This window comes from Nelusetta ayraudi, unplaced genomic scaffold, assembly GCF_046127955.1.
Source record: "Nelusetta ayraudi isolate G7.1 ecotype Tasmania unplaced genomic scaffold, CSIRO-AGI_Nayr_v1 ptg000135l, whole genome shotgun sequence".
Lineage (NCBI taxonomy): Eukaryota > Metazoa > Chordata > Actinopteri > Tetraodontiformes > Monacanthidae > Nelusetta > Nelusetta ayraudi.
This window is the reverse complement of record NW_027466185.1, coordinates 5,321,933-5,349,774: the sequence shown is the minus strand read 5'-3', so window position 1 is coordinate 5,349,774 and position 27,842 is coordinate 5,321,933. Positions and strand designations below refer to the sequence as shown.

At 43.9% G+C, this 27,842-nt stretch overlaps 1 long non-coding RNA gene across 2 annotated transcripts in view; it reads right to left on the bottom strand.

Annotated features, from left to right (window-relative positions):
• Positions 1–1,553: 1,553 nt before the first annotated feature.
• The window catches only part of LOC142877218 (uncharacterized), a 54,700-nt gene continuing 28,411 nt past the window's right edge, over positions 1,554–27,842 (bottom strand). The window contains exons 2-4 of one of the 2 annotated variants that reach the window (XR_012923802.1): positions 22,896–23,002; positions 3,109–3,148; positions 1,554–2,465 (exon numbers count right to left, since the gene is read on the bottom strand). This is a non-coding gene — a long non-coding RNA (uncharacterized LOC142877218). Of the gene's footprint in view, positions 3,149–22,895; positions 23,003–27,842 lie in introns of both variants that reach the window. The other variant, XR_012923801.1, reaches the window with a different exon arrangement.

Sequence of the window (27,842 nt, the reverse complement as noted above, 5' to 3'; positions counted from 1 at the left end):
AGTAACATGACAACAAGTAGGAACATACATGAGCAAAAACAACAAGCAGGGCAAAAAAAATAAAAAAAATCACTGACATTTGCCATCTTGCCCTGCAGTGCATCCAACAGCTGATTCACTCAGCCGGGAGTGAACGCAAGCTCCTTTTTATTCAAAGGATAGTCTGCGATAAACATGAATAGGGTTGTCATGGCAGCGCGGTGACATGCCTGCAACGTGAAAATGTGCCTCCGAAAGCAGCGGAGCAGGGCGGACATCACAACAAGTGAGGCTGACACGCTGACACAGGAGTCATCGCTCTGCCAAGGAAAAATCAGCTGCATGGCGACGACCAGACGGACGGCCGCCCGCCTCATTCTGGACCAACCACCCCGCAGGGACGTACATATATACAATATATATATATATATATAAATATATATATGGACTGAGAGCTTTCAGAGCTACTGAGTCATATGAAGGACAGCCACACTCTACTGAAAAAACACAGTTTCACAGTTTATACTCTCATGATGTATGTGAGGACACGTTATTACGATCACTTTAATGAGTTCTCAATAATTATCAACAATGACTCAAAAAGATTGGATAAAATTGAATTTAAGACGCAGCTTAACAAGTTGTGCTATTTTTCAAACAGGCCTGCAGGGGGAGGCTAATGTGGTCCTCGGGGGGCCCTACCTGATACCCGCTGGTGCCACGCTGGTGACCCCTGAAATACATAAATAACAGCAGGACAAACAGGCGGCGGCAGACTGAATGGCTCACATGGATGAATCTTTGAACGATGCTGCAGCTCCGCAGGGATCCGTGAGCTTCTCAATGATGTTTATTTAACGCTGTTGGTATCACTCGAGTGGCAAAATCTGAACGCAGGCCGCAGAAGCCTAAATATTACTGACTGTAGAACTATTCCAACATTCCAATTGCCACACCCAGTTTCACACCCATGGTTGTAGCAGCCCAGAATTATGACTTTGTTGTTAACAAGCTCTATAAAGTGAACTTCATAACAAAGGCATAACTCTTGAATAACACAACCAGCGTTCTAAGGTGTTCAAAAACAATATCCCTTTAAGAAGCGATATGTAAATGGTATATGAGAGTGTCTAAGAAGCCTTAATCGCTGGCCTGACTTACTTTTAAATTAAAATAGCCTGTGAGAAAGACAAAGGTATGTTTGACCATTGGCTTAAAATGTCATGTTAGTTGAATAGGGAGGGTATTTGAAGAATACAGAATAGCATTTTAAAAAGATTTTGCTGCTTTTTATAAATGCCTGCACAGGATTTCCAAAACTAAATAAATAAAAGAAATGCAGAAAATTCTCAGGTAGCTGCAGCAGATGAAGGCAGATGGCAAATATTCAACTGAGTCTGACTACAGCGGCAGGGAAAGTCAGTATCCTGCGTGTGAGGACAACACCATTAAATTAATTGGTCTTGACAAAGCAGCCGCATTGTTTTGCCTCCTTCACACCTCTGTAGCACACTGGGTGCAAAGCTGCTCCTGCTGCTTGTACACACTGTGATTGTGTGTGTGTGTGTGTGTGTGTGTGTGTGTGCGTGTGCGTGTGCGTGTGCGTGTGGGTATCTCGTGTCACAGCACAAAGACCTCTCTCTCCAGACTCCCATTTGTGGGAAACCGCACTCGGGTCTTATGTAATCATGCAGTTCTGCCAGCGCAAAAAGAAAAAAAACAAACAAAAAAATACAACATCAAAAAAACAAACTGCATGTCTACACGACGCTCGCAGGTGTTCACACGGAGGTCGGTGGTGTTGAGTAACCAGTGAAGACAGAGGAGGAGGGGACGTCATCGAGGATGTACGACGACCTCACGGCCGAGTCGCTCTTTTACATTCCTGAAAACCACGGTGAAATTCTGCTCATTGGCGCCAGAGGGCGGTGTTACACCATCGAGCTTCTTCGGTGGCCATGGCTGCAATGACTGAGCCAAAAACAGTGCAAAGGTCAAAGGTCAGGGTTAGACCCCGCCAAAAAAGAAGGCCAAGCACACAGTTTCTGAAGCAAGCAAATAGAGTGAAGGATGGGTTTTTCTATTTCTTATTGTTTTACTAATACTGGTAAAGAGGATGCTGTATCAAATGGCACCTTACGAGACTGGCATTCATGTTTTTCTTTTTTTATCACTGTTGTCTTGTCTTTCAATAGTAAAAAACTTTAGGAAAAAAATCCAGTTTGTGGGATGGACAGTGTGGGGAAGATTACTTCGCAAATGTAACTGGCTACAATTACAAGTTACTCATCTAATAGTAGCGTAACTATTTTTGATTACTTTAGTAAAGCAATTTGACTAAATTTGATCACATTTTCATAACTTTTCTAAATTTTGAATAAATGTTCCCAACTGCTTAGAACCTGACAGTGTTGAGCTTCCAGCAGGACTCAAAACAGAGAGAGACAACCCAACTGGCAGGAGCGACAGTAGGGGGCGCTGCAAGTCTGGAGAACCAATCAGAAGCATCAAAATAGTGTCAAACTTTGGTCTGTGGAGGGAAACAGAAAAAGGCCGGTGCTCGCGCCAGGCCAGCACACAAGCAGCAAAAATAATACGACTAAACATGAAGTCCAGCGATTTTATTAAGAATTGGTCAGATGTAATTAAAACTGTAATCATGAATAACGTCACGAGTAACTGTAATTTAATTACAGTGTTTTCAGTAATTTAACTGATCACAATTGTCTTTTTTTGTAATTAAATTATGGAACGGAAACGGCCATCAGCTTGAACTGAAGGAAAGTGGCCAACATCGACCCCATGCCATGTGAATGCAGGAGTATAAGGGGATGCACGCACACACGCACACACACACACACACACGCACACACACACACACACACACACACACACACACGCGCGCGCGCACACACACACACACACACACTTGGGTTCTCTCGGGAAAAAGGCTTCCTTGTAGAGGTGAGGGGAGCGCTTGTTGCCGGCTCCTACTCTGACTTCCTCCCCTGTTCTCTCCCAGGAAATGACAAATAGGAACAGGGGCTAACACACACACACACACACACACACACACACACAAGCAGGGACACACACACTCACACACACATACGACTGGCAAGATCTTACCAGGCGAGTCTGATGTCACTCTCCCTGATTCTCCGTCCTCCTGCCTCCAAACGTCCATGCTGTTTCTGTGCCAACAAAGAGAAAGACAAAAGGTTTAAAATGGTGTTAAATGATGAAAAAATGCAAGTTTATAAAAGTTGTTGTTTTTTTTTAATCTTTTCGGCGACCGCCATGGAGAAGCACTGCTTTCAGTCCGTCTTTTAAAGTGAAGGAGTGCCTTCTCTGAGTCACGCCACAGCAGACTCCATTTGTGCTCAGCTCAAATGGAGGTGAGGCTGAGTGAGTGAATGAAAGTGGCGCGAAGGTGAAGGTGAGCGTAGGAGGAGGAGGAGGAGGAGGAAGACATTATTCCAATATATGCACGGGTTGTTCAAGGTGTTCAGCAGTTCCTGTTAGTCAAACTGCAGCACCGCCGCCTCAGCCCGCATTGTTGCACACCTTTAGGGTGACAATCGGAGACTGAGTGTGATTCACGCAAGAGAAGAAGTACATGCGGGTGGTAGGGTGGGTGAGCGGCCCTTGAAAAATGGAAAGTCTGTTGTCCAAGCATCACAAAAGAAAGTCCAAATGATGTTGAAAAGATGCTAAGGGACGTCAGGTCTGACACAAAGTGACATTTCTATATTTGTCATGGCCCCCAAAACAGGACAAAAAGACAGGTGTGAGTCATCAAAGCATTTTTCCCCAAACCTCTGTCATTTGATCAAAAATCAGCCTTTTTGCTCAGCTGCATCATGGCCTCTCATCCTCCTTTATTCAGACAGACCCAACGCGATTTGAAAACGGAAAAATCCACATTTGGAGCGCGTTCCCCAAAGCCTCCCCCCTGCGAAGCATGCTGTAGCCACACCCACAACTGTGTTTCCATTATTACTCAAAATTAGTGTATGAATCTTTTTGTGATGGCCTCCTTTTTGAAATTCTGTCGATGGCTCAACCAGACTCAGACGTCTGCTGCTACTTTCATTCCTAAACCACAACATTTCACGACAGGTGCAATAATATACTTGTTTATAAACTACAATTATTTATAAAAGATTTATTAACTATAATTTTTTAAACACTTATTTAGTTATGTAAATAATTTGTATACTATTTTTTTCATTTTCTCTTTGCACAATATTTATATGCTGCTGTAACCACGCAAATTTTCTCAATATGGGATAAAGAACGGTATTCTATTCTGTTCTATTCTATTCTACTGTCCAAAAAGTATTGCTTGCCACTGCCACGCGACCACACTGGTATTTCCCGGAGTGAGACGCACTGATATTAATCTGCAGTGACCCCTTTCTGACTGTGCCTTCCCGTCAAGAGCTCCCACCCCCACCTCCGCCGCATCAACCATCTCTCATTCCATATGGTCCCTGTTACAAGGAAAACAATATTAAGTGAGCTGGCATCATTGCGTAACGGGTTGCCCAACTCATGCAGGATTAGTTCAACCAGCGCTGAGGCAAAAGGATAACTTTTCAGCTGGTTTCGTTCCCTCAGAATGAAAGGAAGAGCGTTCGTGCGAAGCCATGCAAATCCGCATTTGGAAGGAGGCCACGGCACGCAGGTGCTCGGGCCACCGCCGGCTGCGGACGCCGCTCAAGTTGTGCGAGCGTCACCACCGTACATGTGTGTGTGTGTGCTTTGTCCGCATCTGGATTCACGTTATTATAAATTTAGACGTGTGTTACTTAAATCAGCGAACACATGATGAGTTACAGCTGCCAAACTACTTTGTTTTCAACGCCATAACAAGAGAGAGGTGATATCTGAAAAATATGTTTTATTGGTGTATTAATTATTTACCAACTGCCTTTTTGGTCAGATATTAAAAAGCAACAGGTTCCTTACTTGATGATCATGTAAAGAAAAATGTAGGACCTAGTTGAATTGAACTAAGGTGAACAGATGTGGTTTATTTGCTGTTTCATTTTTCATGTGTGCTTTTAAAAATGACCTGATTCCCTCAACTTGAGAGCCAGGATCCATTCTAGGTTTCAGTCTTCCAAAAGGTTTGTTTTTGTTTCTTGCCACTGTCACCTCAGTGATTGCACTCAAGCAACTGGCTGTGAAAGTGCATACAACACCCATTGAACATGTAAAACATCCTTCTGATGATGCGGTGATACACAAATACGGCTGATTTGATCGAGTATATCTTTGGAACGTGCTTTAAACCAATAGTTTATACTTGTTTTTTTTTTAACATTGCATTGCTAAAAGCTGTAACCCATATTACTGTGACATTCCCGCAGCAGCTATTATCTCATACACATCACAAACAGATCAGGCTGCTCTGATTTTCTAATGAATTCCCAGCACTTGAACAAAGATGGAAAGGCTCATGCAATTTGTAGATTTTCTTTGCATTTGCTTTCTGTCAAGGAAAGTGCGTTCACCATCCCCCTCTAGCTACACTGCTGAAACATGACGATTTTCAGAATTCTATGGAGTAGCTAGAACATCTGAAAGTTTTTTGCACTCACTCTCTGCTCCTCCTGCAGTGAATGTAAAGGCCATGTTGATATTGCCGTAGAGACAAATTAGAGAGACCATTCCAACTAGACACCTGTGATTATAGACCAACCAGTGCTAGAGGCTCCAGCCATAAACAGTTGACAATTTGCAGCAGCAGCAGCAGACAATTTACAAACACAGACAAGAAGAGTAGGACTAAACAGCAGACAGACGTCTGAATGGTCACATTCATCCTGCAGGGGTGGGAGATACTGGAGACGAGCTCTGCCAGATAAGATTCAACCTTGGAAATTCAAGGGGAAAGTAGTGGGTACAAAAAATGCCAGCTTGTTTTTATCGATTGTGTTGTTTTCCCACTAGAGGGCAAAGGAGATCAATACAAAAATAATCCAAAAGATGGACGGCTTCCTTAAAGATCGCCAGCGGCTAAAAATATTTATTTATCCTTCCATTTTACATCCCACTTATAATTGGCACCAATTATATTTGGGTGGAATGAGGATTCTGTCTACCAAGCCCAGTAACTGTCAGTTAACATTATAACATTGCAACTATGTGTTTTAGTAATAGCATATTTAAATATAAACATCTCACTGGAGACTGGAGCCCCATCTGGCCAGAAAGAATACGGTTTATTATAGCAGCAAATGACTCTTAAAAAAACAAAAAAACAAAACAAACCCTGGATGAAATACAACTATGTTATTACTTACTGACGATTAATGTAATTTCTACAAATTCGACCGGCCAGATTAGAAAGCTCAACGGGTCGCCTATGGCCCCCGGGCCGTAGTTTTCCCATGCCTGCTCTAAAATTACTTTTTTTTTTCTTTATCATTTCATATAAGTGCACAACAACCTAGTTTCTCCTGAAGCTACATGCGTACCTACAATTCAAACTGTGACAACTGATCGGAAGCCCGGAGGCGAACGCAGCAGACCCTCCTCTGCATGCGGGCCACGCTCGGACCCAGGTTGTTATCCCACATTACTGTTACGGATCGGTGACAGGGAACGTTACCATGAGGCCGCTCACGCTGGGACAGTGCGCACTGAGCCAACCTGGCTCCCTGGTTTGTGTGTGTGTGTGTGTGTGTGTGTGTGTTTTTAATGTACATCAGTTCAACTGGAGGTCGCACAGGGCAGAAGCACCCAGCTTGGAGAGTTACACCTATGTCGGCAGCGGGGAGAGAAGGTCGGGGAGCTAAGGAGCAAAACTTAAAGGCTAAGCTAAGCCCTGCTGATTGTACATTTACCACCATAAATACTTTCTCCAGCACTTTATAGAATAGAATAGAATAGAATAGAATAGAACAGAATGCCTTCCCACATTTGGGAAAATGTGCGTAATTATGGTAGCGTATACAGTGCAAAGACAACATGAAAAAAATATGCACTAAAAAGAAATAAAGTAAATAAAAAAGGAAAACAACTATTTGCCTCTATTTGGACACTTGGAGTATATGCAAATGATTTACATAACTAAAGAAGTGTTGAAAAATCTCATGGAAGCTGCTGCTGTGTGTTTTGTGTGTTTGTGTGTCTGTGCATGTGTGTGTGACGGCACAGAAAGGAATAAATGTGACAGTGGGTTGTGAGAGATGCATTTGTTGTTTACACTCGGCTACAGCACATTTACATCAAAGGGCCGACAGGATGGAAGGGAACACATAAAGACGGACGGTAAATTTGAATTAAGGGACAATCCTAGCGAGACAAATAAGGCTTCCGTGGCTGTCATGCAAGAAAATGAGCCATTTTTCAAAACAATAGACAGACTCATAGTGACTGACTGACGTGACAGACGGACAGACGGACGGACGGACGGACGGACGGACGGACGGACAGACGGACGGACAGACAGAAAAAAAAGTGAGGCAAAGAGTTCATGTGTGCAATAGGAAATTGGAACAAGTCTACGAAATAAGCATGTTGTCTGCAGTTGTCTTGGTTGTTTTCCACTAAAAGACCATATGTATATGTTATATACTGTAAATGTACAGTAGTGGTGAGTGCTGCCACCTCACAGCTAGAAGGTTGTGGGTTCGATTCTGGGCCTGGAACCTTTCTGTGTGGAGTTTGCATGCTCTCCCTGTGTCTGTGTGGTCCCCACAGTCCAAAAACATGCATGTGAGGTGAATTGGAAACTCTAAATTGTCTGTAGGTGTGAGTGCGAGTGGTTGTTTCATCTTTGTTTGTCTCTATGTGGGGCAGCCATAAACTGGCGACTTGTCCAGGGTGTCGCCCTGCCGTCGCCCTATGACAGCTGGGAGAGGCTCCAGCAGACCCACGTGACCCTGAACTCAGGAAGAAGCGGCTATTGAAAATGGATGGATTATCATATATTGCGAGCAACAGATTGTCTTTGACCTCATCCAAAAGAAGACCCGTTAAGGACTCTGCAGTAACAGTAACTGGGCCTTTTAAAGAACAAACACATTAATTAAGGTGTATACTCACAGTACATAAAAGTCATTTGGTTTTCTTAACCATAGAACAGTTCTTATTTACAGTATACATAAGAATACATATGATCTATGTGTATTCTTAGACCCAAGAATACATTAATTCAAGTGTATACTTGCAGTACAATCATTCATCATTTGGTTTTCCTACCCTTACAATGGTTCTCATACTTATATACAAGAATATCCATAGATCAAGGGTCCTGCTCCCAGTTAGCTGCCATCTTGCACCGCCATATTTCTAAGGAAGCCTGGTGTGGACAATCCAGATGCCTGACAACACGTTTCATATTTATGCTGGCGTGTTTGGTATTTAGTGCGAATGCTGGCGTCCTCAAATACACCAACGAAGAAGAAGGTGAACGAGGTATCCAGGTTTGGGTGCGCGGGCCACCGTAGTTCATTGGGAAGCTTGGGAGGGGGAGGTTGAGAGGGTGAGCGCTGCAATCTGAAATGTAACCACTTGATGTCGTTGTTTCTTCGGAAAATCTCCAAATATTAATCACTTTTATTTTGGTGTTAGCCTTTTTCGTTCCAGGTGGCCCTGCCTGTCGTCAAATCTCCTGATCACTTCATGAATTGGCCGCCGCCCCTGTCCCCCCGTCCCCTGCAAGGTCGCACAGAATCCATCCCTCTGCGATTAAACAGGACAACGAAAGTTGTCCTGAAAGTTTGCAAATTCAAGTCGTAATTTGAAGTAAAAACAAAAATTGTAAATCAGCCGAAAACATTCCAAATTAGGAGTCCAAACAAACACTGCGCAACCACGCTAACGGGCATTAGTGTTCCATTGGTAAAAACAAAACAGAAAAAAAAAATGAATGAATGTGGGAGAAGGCAATTCCTGTCTTTTCGGAGCGCAAACAAGGCTCTGCTGGTTCCATTTTCCACCCTGGAGAGGACTGAGGACAAACAAAAGCTCTTTCCTCCTGGAGTATTTCAAACATCTGGCTTTGTTTGGCCTCAGTTCCGGGAAGGGATGGCAACTGCAGTCCACTCCCTGCTCCGCCACTCCTGCTGCTGCCGCCGCTCCGGGCTGAGAGACCTTCCTCCCCTGGACGCAGATAAACAATCTTAACGGGGCCAATTTAGAGCCGGAGGTAAAAATAGCATTGCGTCGCCTCGCATTGCAAGTTTTTTTTTTTTTTCCTTTGGACAACACTGGAAAACAGGTCCGTTTCAGGGGGAAGGGGGGAGGTGCACTCTGACGGGGAGAGCGTTTTTGCCTCTTATGTAACGAGGACTTGGAGAGGAGTGGGAGAAAGTGATGGAGGGAGAAGGAAAGTGTGGAGGTAAAAAAGGATGAATGGAGGGAGGAGATTGAACAGGTTAGATTGTTAGCCTGAGTCAATGAGTCTTGTCATAACTGGGGTTTCTTGGTTCTTTTCCCCAAGTTTCTCTTTTAAAGCAAGACACAGTTAATGTATGTATGGATTAAATAAAATACCAGTGTAATTTAGGCAAAATTGAGCATGGAGAACACTTCGTGTTTTTGTATATGAACTGTGCATAGTGGAAAAAGTTAAAAATTAAATTTATGAACTATCTGCTGTTCGCTAAATCTGACACCACTACAAAAAAAGCCTCCTTAAAGAATTAAAATAATTAAAACCTCTTCTTGCAAGAATTGCATTGGATCAGTTAGGCTCAGTACAAGAGTTCATATTTCAGCTGCAACCACCACCATGCTGCACTGTCTCTTGAGTCTGTCTGAAGTGTGTAGTGTGTGTGTGCAAGATGGTAAGAGAAAGAGCATTGATATAACATGATGTTGATACCAGACTCTTACAGCCATTAGTCATGTGTTTGTGCCAGTGACTATGTGCACATATACACTCAGACACACACACACACACACACACACACACACACACACACACACACACACACACACACCGGAGACCTCTCTGGATTACACTGCGGTTGTTTTGGAGTCTGATACAGTTCTGGTGAAGTACACTAAGCAGTGACTCAGAATCCAGTCAGACGCGTGCGCGCACACACACACACACACACACACACACACACACACACACACACACACACACGCACACTTATATTTATATCTAGAAGCTGCTTGTCGCCCACCACAAAAATTCAGGCCCCACTTCCAGGCAGACCATCAACTAGCTGTAAGACAAATTAATTTGGGCTGAACACACACAAACACACACACACACACACACACACACACACACACACACACACACACACCTGAGACCTCTCTGAATTACACTGCGGTTGTTTTGGAGTCTGATACAGTTCTGGTGAAGTACACTAAGCAGTGACTCAGAATCCAGTCAGACGTGCACACACACACACACACACACACACACACACACACACACACACACACACACACACGTGCACGCACGCTTATATTTATATCTAGAAGCTGCTTGTCGCCCACCACAAAAATTCAGGCCCCACTTCCAGGCAGACCATCAACTAGCTGTTAGACAAATTAATTTGGGCTGAACACACACACACACACACACACACACACACACACACACACACACACACACTCACAATTAGTCAGCAAAAAAACACTAACCTCAAGACAAATAGTAATGTAGTAAGAGTATTAAAATTCCCCCTTCTGCTTCCTCTCTGGCTCCTTTCCACCACCACTTCCCAAAACAAGCAGCGTCTTACAGTAAGAGTCTTTGTGTTCCTGGAATGTGCTGTCTGTGAAAACAGTGACTCTTCAAAGACCCCCCACACCCCGACCTCCACCCCCCTAACCCCCCGACCCCAAATCTGGAGCTCTAATGCCAAACACGTCCGCTGAAATCAGGGAGAACCGGCTGATGAAAGAGGATTCACTGTCAACTGTCATGAACGAGATCTTTACAAAGTACACTGTCCACTTCCTACTCAAATGGCCTGATTTGCTGAGATCCCCAAAAATAATAGAGAGCGCTAAACTGCACTGAACTAGTAACTAACACTTGTGCTCTGATGTGAGAGCAGAATCAATTCAACAAAATTGAGGTGTAAAATGTTGCGCCTGCCTCTCAGAGGCCCTAAATAAAACACAGCAACAGGCTTTGTGCTAAATCAAAGCCACGGCAGATGCTCCTCCCACTACTTTCACTTTGCGTTCTCCTGTAGGAAGGCTTGATTTTGCCTTTATTCATGAAGGCCAAAGTGGACAACTTGAGCAATTGGCACAATTTGACAAATATGCAATTCTCAGCTTCCACATTTATTTCAGATTTGAAATCTTCATTCAGTTCTTTAAGTTACAGATGCACGTAACAGTATTAGCGCACAGTGCAGAGTGCGTAAGAGCCATTAAGAGAATTCATGAAGCAGATAAGAGTCTAAACACCAAGTTATTATCTGCAAAACAACGTGTGTAATTGAAAGCACAGTCTAGCCATGCAGTGCGTCACATCCAGGTTACGTGGAAACATTTTGCGCATCAGCTGAATCAGCAGCCCACTTTTCCATGAGCTCCTGCGTACCTTTTCTGCCCACATGAACAACAAACAATGAGTTCAAAAATGAATTTTGAATTTAATCGGACAACGTGCTACATCTGGTTTCCGTATATTCTATTTCCATCCCTGTTGCACCTTTCAAGTTCTCACCCGAGGCAGGTCAGGTGATTAGAAAGCCCGCAAGTAACGCGACACTCTGCAACATGAGCGCCTGAATTCAATACGAGCCGAACTCCTCTCCGAACAATCAATGACAGAGCGGGGGGAGAGGAGGGAGGCTTAGCGTTCTGAAGCAATTCCCCTGTGACAGAAGTCAATACTGATGGGATGGTCCTGCAATGTCAGAGTCAAACTCTTGTCATGTCCATCAACACCAGGCTGCGGTGTCAGACTTCATCTTCCCGGGCGAAGCCCTGTGAGCTTCGCGTCCAATAGTAGCAGCATTACACTGAACACACGCCTATTGAAGTGGCCGGTATTAATCAACCCCCCCCCCCCCCCACCCCCCCCCCGTTGCCTTTCTATGGTCTCCAACCGGTCTGCCCGTTCTACTCTGACACCAACAAGGCATTTTTCCTCCACAAGACCACCACTTGCACATTTTTTTTCTCTTAATGCGATCATTCTCTGGAAACTCCTAGAGCAGTAGTTCTCAGGAACTGAGGACTCATGTTGTTTTCCTTATCGTGAAGTCATACTACTTACTGCATAATCAACGCACTCTCTTTTTTTTTTTTTTTACTTACTCTTTTGGAGTCACATCTTGTGTGACTGCTGCGTGAAACTCGTCTGTAAATCCACAAGCGTCAGTCTAATGTGATTGGGAGCGAGAGCGCCCCCCCCCCCTTGGCTCAGATGACCAGAGTTGGCGAGTAATCTATTACTAAGTAATCCACTACTTCTTTAGTAACGAGTAATGTAACGGGATTACTGTGGCAAAACTGGTAATTATATCATAATTACTTTATCAAGAAACCATTCCATTACTTTTCGGAAACATGTTGCAAACTAAAAGTGGCTTATTATCCAGAAAATGTCTGATATTTAGAAAAACAACTGAAAATGACGTCGCAGATTGATTAAGCAGCCGTGAATGCAACATCATTGATATGCGACGACGCACCAAAACAAGCATGGCGGCGGCAAGAGAAAAAAACAGCGATTGCGTTTGTAGCTGGAAATACAAACATTATTTTGAGTTCATCTCGTCTAAATCAAAGATTATTATTGTGGGTCGTTGTACTTTATGTGCAGGAAACAAGACGTTTGTTACTTTATCTCTTTTTAAACTAAAGTAATTAGTAATTGATTACTTATGAAAGAAAGTAGTGAAAGAAGAAATTCGTTTTTAAAGGAGTAACCAGTAGTTGGATTACTTTTATTGAGTAATACTGCAGATGACACATACAAAGGCAGCGTTCAAAAGCATCTCCCTCACCAAAAAGGAGGTCCAAAACATAAAGCCTGAGAGATGGACAGTGAAGGCTTCAGCGTACTTAAAATACACTTGCTTTGTTAAACTGTTAAATGCTTTGAAGCATTTGTTAACGCTGTTAAGTGCTGCATCAGCTTTGAATGGCCTGTAAAAAAGCTGCATAAGGTTGCAATCGAAGGGCCGTCTCGAACTCACGCTGAGATCTTGCTTGTGAGCATTATATAAAAAGAGAGAGAGAGATAGAGTGAGAGAGTGATACCTCCAGGCACTTTATGCTGGCCACGCACTTAGTTCCCATTAAAGTTACAGGGGTGTTTGTGCAAAAGGGTTACAGGGATATTCCTGCACCGACACTCACACAATATTGTGCCAATGTTGAATTTTCTTCAATTTTGATCTTGAGAAAGAGAAATTTTTAGAAATGTCAGGACAGCAAAGTTCACAGCCGCGTGTTTAGTTAAAGCAGTAAGGGCGTGCTGGCCAACAAAAGCCCTCTCTCTCTCTCTCGCTCTTTTGTCGCAATGGAAACAGGAAGTGTGTATGTCAACGGGCCACGTGAAGGTGAGGCGGGCGCGGCCGCGACGTCAGCGGGAGGCTCGGTGCCACGTAGCAGCTGAGTGACGGCAACTTTTTTGCGGCTGACTATTTGTTTGACTTAGAGGTGAGAATTAATAATACGCAAACAAAAATAAACAATAAAAAAAAAAGGTTTAAAACGTGTGTCTTCGGTGCTTCTAAACCAGTGGTTCTCAACAGGTGGAGTCTCAGGACCCACATTCATTTCCTTATCATGAAGTCGTGACCCAAATTTATTCCACAACGATGAAAACCCAATTTCTTTCATGACTAGTCAATAAATTATTGGAATGATTGAATTGAAATGTGTATCCTGCAAAACAAATGTCCACCATTTTCTCTATAAATATGTATATTTTAAAATCCCAGACCCCATCACACACACACACACACACACACACACACACACACACACACACACACACACACACACACACACACGCGCGTGCCCAATTCAAAAAAGCAGCATCATTTGCAAGTCTCAGTGCGTCAGTGGCCCCGCAGCAGCATGTAAACACACCTGGATGTCCCGCTCACCTTCCTGAAACTACTTGCAAGTCAAACGACCACAAAGCTGGCGAGTTTTTCCCACCAGTGCAGCATGTGAGGGAAGCCAGGCCAACGCCAGGACTCTGGCCCTGATTCTGTTGGCACTCCTCAACTGTGAGGTGGCAAGATACGATTGGAGGAGAACACTTGTTGTTTCACCTGGTCTCGGAAGGCAGGTTGGGTAGGTTCAGCTGGAATGAGGCTGAAGCAGTCAGACCAACGGCTCAGGAAATAGGCATTCAACTCCCATCAACTACTGCTGGGAATTCCTTCAAGTATGTACAATGAGCAGTCGGCAGCTGTGGCAAAAGGATTCACATTCTGTGCTTAAGTATTTGGTAAAAGTAAATACTTTCTTTCTTTCTTTACTCAAGTAGAGTAAAAAAGTACAGACTCTGAAATGTACTTATTTTTTGTTGTTGCAATTAATACAACAATACATTTGCTGATAAGGTACTCTAAAAAATGATCCAGTTTTATATTTAGCTACACAACGGCATAGTTCATCTAGCTCAACTTCCCCCAACAACAACTATAACAATAAGTGAATTACACTGAACAGAATTTGTATCTTTGAGACACTTTTAAACACAAAAGTAACAGGTGCGTTTTTCCAACCTAAGAAGTAGCAAAGTCGTCAGAAAAAAAAAGACTCAAGCAAAGTCCAGACCACTGAAAAAACTACTCACGTAAAGTATCAAAGTACTTGTACTTCATTACTTCCCACCTCTGGCAGTCAGAGCTTCACACCCGGATAATCGAGGAGGACGACGATCTCGGTTGGTTTAGTGATATATGTGCATATATTTACAATCAATTGCTTATATGTAAATCACATAATGAAATACAAAAGAGAAGAATCAATATTTTCTCAGAAGGTCCCTTTCAGTTGGACTTTGGGTGGTTGACAGGCAGTGACGTATTCAGAATTCACTGGCATCTTGCCCAGATGCTGCAGCAGTTTTCACTTTTGAGAAATCACCCAGTTTAGCACGTTTAGCTCAGCGTGCATAGCCTTTTAACCAATTTGATCCACCTGTTACTCCTTTTATAGCTCAACCCGACAATCTCGCTGCCCATTGGCCTGACCTCTGTTCTGATTGGCAAACACATGCCTTGGGAAAAAAAAAACACTGTACTCAAAAGGGGCATTTTCATGTGGTCTTTATAAACAAACAATAAACATGCGATGAAGCCGCTCCCTGAGTAATGAATCCACTATGGCCAAAAGTCGAAGCTCTGACGTGCCAGCAACGCACGATTTTTCCATCCTCATTAGAAGCTGAAATTGCACTGGCCTTCACCCCCTGTCAGCCTGTCCTGTCCACACGCCTGAATGTGCGGAATTAGCTGCAGTGAAGGGATGAAATCACGCGAAGCAATCATTCAATTCAAAAGACTCTTTAAAATTACTTTGAGAATATGAGAGGTAATCAATGGGATATTTTCTTTTTGGTTTAGCTGTGTGATGTGACTTGACTGAGATGTGAACCATCGACACAGGAAGAGGATGGCTTATTTTTAGCTCTATGTGATTGTATATGTATGTATTCTTATACTTGCCTGTAAACGTGTACATCTTGTCATTTATGTTATAATATATAATTACATATATTATATATATTATATACATTATTATATTATATTATGGTACAATATTAGATAATGGAGAAAGGGGGCGGGACTAGAAAAGTTATTTGAATTTCTTCCTGCTTCTGTTTGAACATGGAAATCTTGAAATGTTAAAAATACAAATTAGAAAACTTATTTTCGCTGTTTTTGTTTCTTGAAGTACACACTTGTACACATTGTTATTCATCTTTTTCATTTTTGTTCTTTTTCTTTTGAACACGTTCAAAATAAACCGACCCAATTGAGAAACTAAACTGAGCGCTCGCACCGTGGCTGGCAGGTGATTGCTGGCGGCCTTGCACTGACCCAAGCTCATGTGGCAGGTAAACAAACCCCCAGTCGGCTGGAGCGTGAGCGAGCCGTGATGGCTCGTACACATCCGTTTACGCGTCACACCCGCGCGACAAACCACGCAAAAACACGCAAACGCTCCCGTGTTACGAGCCCAACGTCAAGCAGATCCACCTTAAAAGCATCAGAGCGACTGATCTCTTCCTCGACTCACCGTCTCCAGCGGGTCAAAGCGTGCTCCACTCGAGTCCTCTCCTCCCCTCTCAGCATTTTCTCAGCAAAAATCTTTCGTTTTCGGCTGTTCATCTCGTCCGAGTCGTGTTTTCACCTCCAGCGCTGACGTTCTAATTCCAGCCTCACGACATCGTCCCAGTGAGCAGCAGCAGCTGGAAGTGTGAGCTCCCTGCCTGCCCTGACAGTGACACACACACACACACACACACACACACACGCTCCACTCCTCTCTCTTGCTCCTCTTATGCGTGTGTGTATGTGTGTGAGTGTGTGTGTGCCCTGTCCAACAAAACAAAGTGGGTGTGTCTGCGTTAGAAACAAGCCCGAAAAATGTGACTAAAAGAGGAGGAAGCACACGCCCACGTCTGAGCTGGACTATGGATCTGTGTGAGCGGTCAGAAGGCGCGACTTGTGTGTGTGTGTGCTGGTGTGTGTGTGTGTGTGCTTTACACGCACACACACACACATTTGCACGCAAGAAAAGCGCTCAGTTTTCCCAGAGAGGCTGGCCAGGTGCCACGGAAATCCAGCCTGGAGCGACAAGCTGGAAGAGCAGGGCTGCTTCTGACGGCACTAACGCCGTGTGGAGTTGAACCAGCAACCCAAATCCTCCCCTCGACCAAGTTGGGCGGACGCCTCCGCTCAGCCTCCCTCTCTTGGCCTCGGCCGTGCAAAGTGAACGGCAGCCAGCAGGAGGACGAGCGCAGCCGGGAGAGAGGCGTCTATAAAAAGAGCCCCCGTCGCCATGGCGATGCCAGAGGCAAAGGACGGCTCTGCCCGAGCAGCAACTGTCACCACCGCCAACACCACCGCTGCCGCCCCTTCCCAGAGCCACCTCCTCCCCTCAGTGTACACAACACTCACTCACCTCAACAGTCACTGTGGGAAAACGCAAATCATTCCGCTGATCTGAGTGCCGCTCAGGTTTGGATAATGAAAAAAACAACTGATTCATTTGGCGTCGAGCTTTTCAAAAAGTCCTAAAAGTCTTAAGCAGGGCTCGCCAACCTTTTTGAACCTACTGCTCTTCATGGGCACTGAGTCTTAAGAAGGGCAACCAGTTTGCTACACTCTCCTGAAATAACACATTTTCTCAGTTAGCCTTGAGTTATAATAATGATACTGATCTATCTGAAAGCACTGATCGCGTTAATGAGTTCTCAATAATTATCGACGATATTAACGACTTGACGAGGTCGGACAAAACAGAATTTTAGACGGAGCTCAAACAGTTGTGCTATTTTTAGAACAGGCCTGCAGGGGGGCGACTCATGTGGTCCGTCGCGGGGCGACTGAACCTGACAGTACGGCTGGGCACCATGTAGGTGACCCCTGGTTTAAGATTCAAGATTCAAGACACATGCTCAGAGGACGCGCAGCCAAATGTTGCGGTTTTCTGTGTTTTGACGGCGAGGCCTCCGAATGTTTTTGCTTCTCAGCGCGTCTGAACGTATGAGGATGCAAGTCGTTTCAAGAGGCAGAGTTAGTGGCTAAGGCCAGTAAGCAGTGCCGCTAGAGACAGATGATGAGCCTTCAACTTTGACAACGTATTGAGGGGAAGCTCTTCAGCTTTTTCACCAGCTCTGGACACTTTTTTTTAACGGATAATTTTCCATATTTCCCACTGTGGCAGCAGAATGAAAACCAATGTGGGCTCTACGCATTAAAAGTCAAATTAACTGGTAACTTCTTGTTTTTGTCCGGCTCTTCCTTGAGCCACTTCATTTATTTACACTGTACGGTCACATGTTACAAAGCCTTTCGACAGAGGACCACTTAAAATAAGGGGAAAAAAAGAATTCAGAGGCCATTTATTGGATGGAAAAAGTTATCTGCGGTAAATTCCACCCTATGAGGAAATGCAAATCATTTCCACTCTTGGCCTGCTGTTTTGCATTGTTGGTCATATTAAGTAGAGCACTCAGGTCAGCTCCAATGCATCAAGGAGTTTGCCATGTGAGCATATTGCATACAATATAATTATGGCCACGCTGCTAAACGCTGCATTGTGCCACAGGCAACTTCCTGTGCTTCTTCAGGGGTGATCTGTCCCTTGAACTGAGCACCGACTCCGGCAGACGAATACCTGGGTGTTACACAGGTATCTGCTCTGCTCGCTATGTGGGTCACAGCAGTAAACCAGAGTACAGCTGCTCTGAGCACAGCAAGCAGGAGACTCCAATTAGAGAGCGTGATCTATGGCTGCAAACAGCTGGGTGACACAACTTTTACAGGAGTGCATGTGTGTTGTTTGCGTCCCTGTGTGTGTGTCTGTGTGTGTGTGTGTGTTTACAAACAGCATATAAATGAGAGAGGAGACACTGAACACGTGTGACCTGAGCGATGAGCTAGCTTTCTCCCTAATGAGGCCCGAACTCTATATTACCCCCCACTGAGATTCACCCTCTGACAGAATGAGGCTCACGCACACACACACACACACACACACACACACACACACACGCACAGGGTGGTCAAAGCATAGCATTTTCTTTCTTCCTTACTTCTTCCTCCCTTCAGCCTTCTTAACTGAAGATGTGATGCTAACATTATTATGGGCAGTACATGGCAAAACATTGTTATTATTGGTGTGTGTGCACGTGCACACAAGATAAAGCTTTTATGAGTGTGATGTTGTTCTTTTTCCAATGCAGGCAAAGGTTTCGCTGTGCCCCACCCACGTCCTTAGTCATTCACAGAACCTGGTCAGATTCCAGTCAGACCAGCAGAATGCAGCAGCGCAGCAAAGTGCTGTTTCAACACAGCGTCTGCCAGCAAAGAAAGGCACAAAAAGACGTAGAGAAAATGAATATCGATGTGTGTCTGAAGGAGTCTTTTTTCATTTGTTACATAACTACGTTCACGTCATCACCTTTTCAAGGCACTGTTAGCGAAGGATCACACACAAGGACTTTGAACAAGAAGATTATCCAGTCCAGTACTGAACTGGTCATATAAACGTGAATTAGGTCACTGATAAAAGCCAAAACAGTGGCTTTGCCATCTGGTGGCTGGCTGCAGTACTGTCAAAAACATCCATCCCATACATACATTGGGTGTCACTATTTGCGTATAAAGTTCAGATGTCTCATTTGCCTGAAGATAAAAGGGCTACTGCCCAAAATTTAGAGTACCAAACAACTGTATACTTGATCAGGTCAGCACATTATGAGGACTGTGTAAATACATAGCAAAATTAATAATTGATAAATATTTTTTTTTTGGGGGGGGGGGGGGGGGATCAGTTAGCTGGGAGGATACTGATCGATAACAAAGTTCAGATTGTGAGTTTGGTTTAGAAGGAAAAAGAAACAATCATATTTTCTGCACGGATACCAGAACAGTAAAATCAGCTATAACAATTGTTCCATTAACTCAATCACCATGTCTGCGGTTCATTCTGACACACAAAAACTGAGCTAATCCTGTCTTCCATTGTCAGACAAAGTCTGAATCCATCCCAAACTACAAGCTTGTGTGTGTGCGTGCGTGCGTGTGATGGTGGGTGAGTATGCTGTCAGTGTCCGTCATTAAGCACCTCAGAGTCAAACCACAGAATACTACTGTACATGAATCATACACGCAAAAAAAAATACATCTAGAGGACTCATGCCTGCGGTTGACCCTCATAACAGCTGTGTGAGTGTGAGTGTGAGTGTGAGTGTGTGTGTGTGTGTGTGTGTGTGTGTGAGTGTGTGTGTGAGTGTGTGTGTGTGCGGCTCTGAGGGAATTCCAAATGAGGGAGGTCAGGACGAACCTTCACCTAATTCTGCACCACTCCTCAGTCTTGGTTTGCTATATACGGCCCATAAATACATTCAACTGTATACTATATGGTTCTCATATTTACCTACAAGAATATCCATAGATCAAGGGTCTGTGATTGTTCCCAGTAAGCTTCCATCTTGCACCACCATATTTCTAAGGAAGCCTGTTGTGGACAATCCAGGGGCCAGACAACGCGTTTCGTATTTACAGTGAACACTGGCGTCTTCAAATAAACGAACGAAGAAGAACGTGGACTAGGTATCCAGGTTTGTGTGTGCAAGCCACCGTAGTTCACTAGCAAGCTCAGTAGAGGGAGGTTACGGAGTCCCTAAGGGGACATAAGTGAAAGAGCACTGCAATCTAAATTGTGACCACTTGATGTAGATCTTTCTTCTTAAAAATCTCCAAATATTACACACTATACTTAACTTTTAATCACCAGTGCCTTGTTTGACAATCCAACAACAACTGGTGGACAAGTTGTGACCTGCAAATTCACCATGACACGAAATAAAAACGTGGAATTATGCAGCGTTACAACACATGAAGCAAATACTTTCCTACTGCGACTTTCTTATGACTGTTTTCTTCAGTAAACCACTGGGCCGAGTGACTCAGCGCTGCCTCGGAGATACTCGCTATAGTTACTTTTTCCGTATTTTTTCCTCACTTGGCTACAGTAAGTATTGAACTATCCCTTTAGATTCAAGAAAAAATGAACCATGGCAATCTAAGAAACATGGCACAGCATTAAACCCTGTTACTTTGAGACCTGGACACTGACTAACTGGCCGCACCAGATGAGATCACAGACCGCACGTTTTTTGGCAAACCAACTTCAAGTGGAAGCAACAAACTTGTGTGAATGCTCTTGCGAGGGCAGCAGTTTAATGAGTAACTTATTAGCAACATCATAAAGCACCTGCCACGGCTTCAGACGTTTTTTCTTCCTTTTACGAAGTCCAGGTTTGGGTTTGCAGTTGGGTCAGAGACGAGTACAAACTCCACCGAATGCAACCGGAGCAAAAATATTCAGGCGATTCAGTTTGAACTGAAGTTGGGTGCGGCCTGTTTTCCTCGCAGACTTGCCAGTTCGGTGCCAATTCACGCAGCAACAGACGACGTCGCGCCGACTCGCCATGCCAACCTTTTTAGAATCAACAACTTGCTTTTGTCGCTGCATGGCTCTCGGTTTAGCTGGATCACAAAGATTTTGAACGATCCTGAATCCGGCGCATCCATCATGCAAAGCTGCACTCCGGAACATTCTCAGTCTGTTGTGGAACCAATAAGCTCCCTTTGGTTTACAGCAATGGCATGGTGTAGGCATTTTGTTTTAAGGCAGCAATGGTGAGGGTCATGGTTCATTTCATTTCCAACATGCATGTCGGTTACATATTATGACATCACATCTTTGCAATTTCCCAAACTGCTGTTCAAAAAGCAGGAGTAGGAAGAAGAAGGGCTCATTCGATCCTACCCCTCCTCCTTTTACATTTGTTCACTTCCTGCATTTATATTGTATCATTGAAGAAAAACACTAGAATAAGCAATAAAAGAGTTGACAGGTTGTTCATAGCTATTTCATGGCAGGGGTGGGCAAACTACGGCCCGGGGGCCATATGCGGCCCATTAAGATTTTTTATCCGGCCCGTCGGACATGAAGATATGATATTAATAGTAGGTTAGTCATAAAGTAGCTGCATTTCATACACGTTTTCAGTGTTGTAAGAGTCATTTCAATAAAGAGCTAAACACCGTGGACATATTCAAAGACATATTTTGTTGCAACTTTGCTTTTGTTCATTTTCAATTGACATGAAAGCACATGTTTTCTACATAGAGGTGGGTCACCAAAACACTTCATCCATCTGCTCCTGGAATTTTAGAACCCACTTTGGCCCACCAGTCAAATAGATTGCCCTGCCCGGGTTTAAGGTCATTGCTCAAGTATGTATAAACTGTGCCTTTGCTCAACCGTTCCATTTTTTATTTCCACATACTGATAAGCGAATGGCCTTTAGTGTCGTACGCGCACACTAATGTTTTAAGTTTAATTTCTCTCTAAAATCTAATTTCTCCTCTTTTTTTGGAGAAGAATTACGGGAAACTTTGTTGCCAAGGTCATCATGGAGCATTTGAAAAGAAACATTTAAGATTTTTTTTTTTGTTAAAACAGAAAAAAGTATGTCCTGGACTATGCAGAGGCATAGGAAGAAGAAAGGAAGAGGAATGACAATGAGAATTGTGATTTTCACCCTCTTCATCATCGTTACTGCTGTTATAAGACGCGTCTCCAGGAAATGGTGTGAAAGAAGATCTGACACTGAACGCGGCCAAACCGCACGAGCCCCTGACTGACTGCTGTGACTCTTCAAACCTTTTCCTAGTGAGTTCAAGAGAACAGCGCGAAAAAAACAAACGACACACAAACAGTAGCCTTCATTGTCCTCGTTTCATCCGTTCACTCATCTCCCTCCATTTATCTCTCAGCCCTCCTCATTCTCCCATCCCGCTCCAGTGCCTGCCAGCGCACATCACTGTCAGGTGACTGCAGAGGAAAGAAACAGTCCTGCACGCGCGCGAACACAAACACACATCAACACAGGGCCCAAATGAAGTTGTAAAGGCCACACAATGTGATCAGGGGGTGAAGGTTCACACAGCGAGAGGGTGTGGAAGCATGTGCAAGGGCCAGAGCAACACACACACACACACACACACACAAAAACATGGCCTTTTACAACAGGTAGGATCACGCTGGTCGCCCACACACACACATTCTTCTCGTTCCACAAGCGGCTGAACAAAGCGTGATTAGCCACACGCTACCACGTTCCACTTCCATCCGAAAAAAAAACACAAAAAAAACATTTTTTACTCAACATTTGAAATCAAATTAAATCACTACACTACAATGGAAACACACCTTGCAGAAGGCGTGCCGCTCAGGGTTTCCGCTCCTCGCAAAACCTCCAAAATCCCTCCAACGTCGGACCGCATACATTAACGTCAGCTGGAGCCTGAGTGAGAAAGACAGGAGACACCAAACGGTTACATAAGAAATCCCGCGTGAGACGGTCGGTGCCTCCGGTGATCATCTGCAGACCAAAAAAAAACCACACGGCATATACACGTTATATAAAAGCCATTAGGGGCATGAAACTGCGCGTGGGGTGGCACACTGAGCTGCGAACTAACCACAGCGTGTCAGCTGTTGAAGCTGTTGAACGCGAATGTGATCACACGCTGCCACAGCCATGATAAAAACGTGCTCACGTAGCAATAAGTTGAGGAACGTGCATGGTTGCTGGCCAGCGGTGCTCAACATGGCGACATTCCAGTGGTTTCTACTCACTTGATTCTGATGTGTTTTTGTTTCTTTTTGGTGAAAACGTGAGAAATGTTGGCGTTTCAGAGAAAGAACAAGGGATGGTGCGGGTTAATGTTGGTGGCCGCACTGAAAGAGATGCACTTAGACCAGTGGTTCTCAACTGGTTGGAGTCTCAGGACCCACATTTCTTTCCTTATCATCAAGTCGCGACCCAAATTTATTCCACAACAATAAAAACGCGAGCCCACTTTCTGTCATGTTTTAGTCAATAAATTATTGAACGGAATTATTGAATTGTGTGTCCTGCAAAATAAATGCCCAATATTTTATCTCTCTCTCTCTGTATGTAAAGAAGGGAAACTGCCCACAAAACCACAACCCAATCATTACAGCTCTGTGACCCAAAAGTGGGCCGTGACCCACCAGTTGAGCCACGCAGAGTCTTTGGCAGGAAGCCCTCACAGACACAGGGAGATAATGCTAACTTCACACACACAGGGCTGAGGATCAAACCTTCTTTCTACGAGGCGACGGCGAACACACCACTGCACCAGCGCGTCGCCCATTACGTAATAATAACACACGACACGCACATCACGTTCACAGCATCAGTCGCCCAGACCATGACTGCTTCGTTTGTTACTGCGCCACTCTCGGAGCATCTGACGCAGGCGCGGGCAAACTACGGCCCGGGGGCCATATGCGGCCCGTTAAGCGCTTTAATCCGGCCCATTGAACTTGAAGAAATTATGTTAATAGTAAGTAAGTCATAAAATAGCTGTATTTAATCAATTCTCTACATATCCAATTATATTTTTTTTTCCTCCTATGAGGTGGCTCGCCAAAACGCTGCATCCATGTGCTGCTGCTCCGACCCCTCTGTCACATATTAGAACCCATAGACAGATAATGGTTCATGTGCCCTTTTAGGGCAGGTCCGCACTTATTCAGCCACTTACGTAAGAGGGCTTCAACTAATTTAACTTTTCACTCTCGGCCCTCTGCAACAGTAACAGCTGAACGCCCTCCGAACCGTTTAAACTGAGAATCCCAACACTGGTTTGTTTACTGCAATTACCCCACGGCCCTGGCGATCCACTCAGAGATGCGACGCAATGATGTGAAGACACAAGAAGCGACTTGGTGCTGCAGTTTCCCCTGATCTGTTAAATATCAGCTTTGCTGGATTGTAAGTGTGAGCATCTCTGTGTGTTTGAGCACAAGTTTCGCCTGAGTGCGAGCGTCTCCGATTCCAAAAAGCATCTTGAGCCATTGGTTTGTTATTTTGGAAGCACGTTGTCAGACATCACAAGGGCACCACCCCTTATAATACAAGGTCATTACTCCAGAAGATTTTTTTCTTTAGTAAAAAGGGAAGTTGAATGCTTCCCAGTTTAACAGTTTTATCTCTTTCTTTAAACCTCCTTGAGAAACATGTAAAAAAAAGAAAACACGTCCCAGATTTACTCTTAGCGTAAAACGCTCTTTCACTAAGGAGGCTGTAAAATCAAGCTGACACACTTTTTACAGCCTTTTTGTCAACCAATTACTGGTTTAAGGCGAATCAAAAAGACACTAAGCAATGAAAAAATATCAAATTTACTATGGGAGCAGCGCATACCACGCATATTTTGAGGAACTAATTCTAACTTTTGATTTATATTGTTCAGCATTCATTGGCACAAGTCTAATATGGAACAAATCCATTTATTTATTTTTTGGTCTGTAAATCAAGAAGAAAGAATAAATTGTATGAACTTTTGTCCATTTCAGACATTGAGACATCTCTAATGAACTAATGAAATTGAATCAAATTGGTCAAGCAATTGATGATACATTGTAAAAAAAAAAACAAGTTTAGCTATTCTAAACCGAGTAACAAAGCAACTTCAACGTCCAAGTGTGTAATATTTGGCTTGATTCATGATTTTTAAATTGGTAAAAGCTTAATTTTCTGGCAATAAACACATGAATAAAAGCGTATAATCGACATTTAGTATTCCTACCCTTAGAACAGTTCTTATTTAAATCAATCAATCAATCAACTTTTATTTTTACAGCGCTAAATCACATCCAAAAACATCACAAAGCACTTTGTACAATCAGAGATAAATTAACCAACTGAAAACAAATATAAGAATATCCATAGATCAAGGGTCTTGCTCCCGGTTAGCTGCCATCTTGCACCACCATATTTCTAAGGAAGCCTGGTGTGGACAATCCAGCTGCCTGACAACGCATTTCATATTTATCCTGGCGTCCTCAAATAAACCAACGAAGAAGAAGAAGAAGAAGAAGAAGAAGAAGAAGAAGAAGAAGAAGAAGGGTGGACGAGGTATTCAGGTTTGGGTGGGCAGGCCACCATAGTTCACTGGCAAGTTCAGGAGAGGGAGGGAGAGGTAAAGATACTGCAATCTGAAATGTGACCACTTGATGTCCCAGTTTCTTCTTCAAAATCTCCAAATATTACACATTTCACCTTTAAGCCTCTTCATAAACCCAGCAGCAAGAACTCACTCTTTGTTATTATTATTCGTGTTATTATCATTATTATTATTATTATTATTAGTAGTAGGAATAGTAGTAGTAGTAGTCATATTAACAGTGATAATAAGGCCCTGGAAATGAAGCGATATGCTCCCTCGCCCACTGAAAGGTTAAAAGGTTAGACATCTTTGGGATCTTCATCCGCCTTCTTCCTGTCAGCCCCAGTGGATGTCTGGGCCAATGAAGTCCAGACATCGCACTTTGGTGCGTGTGAGTGACAGAAGACCAGAGCGAAGCCTTTTCTGACACTGGCAGGCACATCACCGTGCAGCTGCTCCACTGGCTGCTGCGAAGCTGCACTGCGAGCTGCTGCGAGTGTCCCGCCGCATCCGGACAATCGTAGCGCCCCCGCGAATAAACATAAGACGCACTTTATGATGTAACCACAGCGCCATGACAAAGCTCCTTTTCTGCCAGCCACTGAAGCGCTGTGTGTGTGTGTGTGTGTGTGTGTGTGTGTGTGTGTAATCGTTTTGCTGCATCAAGAGCGTCGGACATTGTGTTCCTGAGCAGAGAACAGCTCTGCCAGCTGCCAAAGAATGTGATTCTTGGGACATGCACGGTCCTCTGACTGACACACACACACACAAACTGTATTTGCGTATCTTTGCAGTCCGTGCAATTTTTTCCCCCCATTCAGCCATAACACTTCCTCTCCTCAGAGACTCATCTGTTTCTGTCCTTCTGCAGTTATTACGCTTCCCACTAGTAGTTCGACTAATTGCTTTTATTTGCACTCTTGCACACACACACACACACACACACACACACACGCGCACGCACCACAGCAATAACAGATTTTCACAAGTTCCTTAAACTGCTTCCTTTAAGCCTTAGCTCCTAAGTGTCTTGTCAGGTTGCCAACTCAGTCAGCCGAATTAGTTCAGATACAATTCTCTAAGTGGCGACAAGGTGCTGCGTTCAGAAAACCATTCCCTCTCCTTTTCATTATTGATTAAGTCGTTGGAGTGTGTGTTTTGTTTTTTTTAAAGCAACTTTTTTGTGTATTGTCGAATTGTGATCATTTTACAATTTAACGATGCCGTTTCAATCAAGTTCAATGTTTTTGCAGCAATTTAGAAAGAAACTGAAAAGCATCTTCAGCATCTTTAAATCTTAAAATGAAAAAGAGAAGGCTTCCATTTTATTGATTTCTTCCTATTGTGTATCGTATCAGATGGTATTAACTTACTTAGTGGGGCAAATGACAATGAACGTGAGTCACTCGTGTGCACATATAGGATCAGCTACAGCCATCCTCTTCCTCTGTTGCAGTGAAACTCAGCTATTTCAGAAGAAGCGAAGCAACAGAAACGGTGCATTGATTCCACAAATGCAGGGTATTTTTCTTGACTAAATCATGAAGCGAGTCTGTGTCAAAAACAGAGCTGTGTCAATTCCCCCAGTTTGTCATTCTGGTCAGTCACCACTCAGTCCCTCTCTCATCTCCATTGACATTTTCACAACAATGTGTGCGTCTGGCTGTGTGGGTTGGGTTTCGTGTGCGTTAATTCTGACCGGCTGAGTCACAACACAACACAGATCTGAACTCTGAAAGTCATTGTGGAGGTTCTCTATTGGCTGTCCGACAACTGGTGAGTGTCCCTCTTGACATTAATTGCTAAAAAAAAAAAAACAGCGGGGAAAAGATAAAAGGACCCGTGTGAATGTTGAAAAATGCCAACCCGTCTCGAGCTACACTCAGATTGCGCAGTGAGATAAATGTCGATTCGAAGAAAGAGCCAGCCCACATGCATTTGAAACAATTGTCTCAAAGATCTACTGATAAACTCTTACGCACTGATGCAGAAAACAGCTTGCTAAATTAGTCACATGTCTCATGTAGAGCTGCCACTCCCGTCACAACCTCTGTGCTTTTTCTCCTCGGCTGATTGACACACCTGCTCCCAATCAGCTGCAGCTTTCTGAAGCTCCAACTCAGCAGTCACTCTTTGCCAGATCGTCTTCGCACACATGCAAGC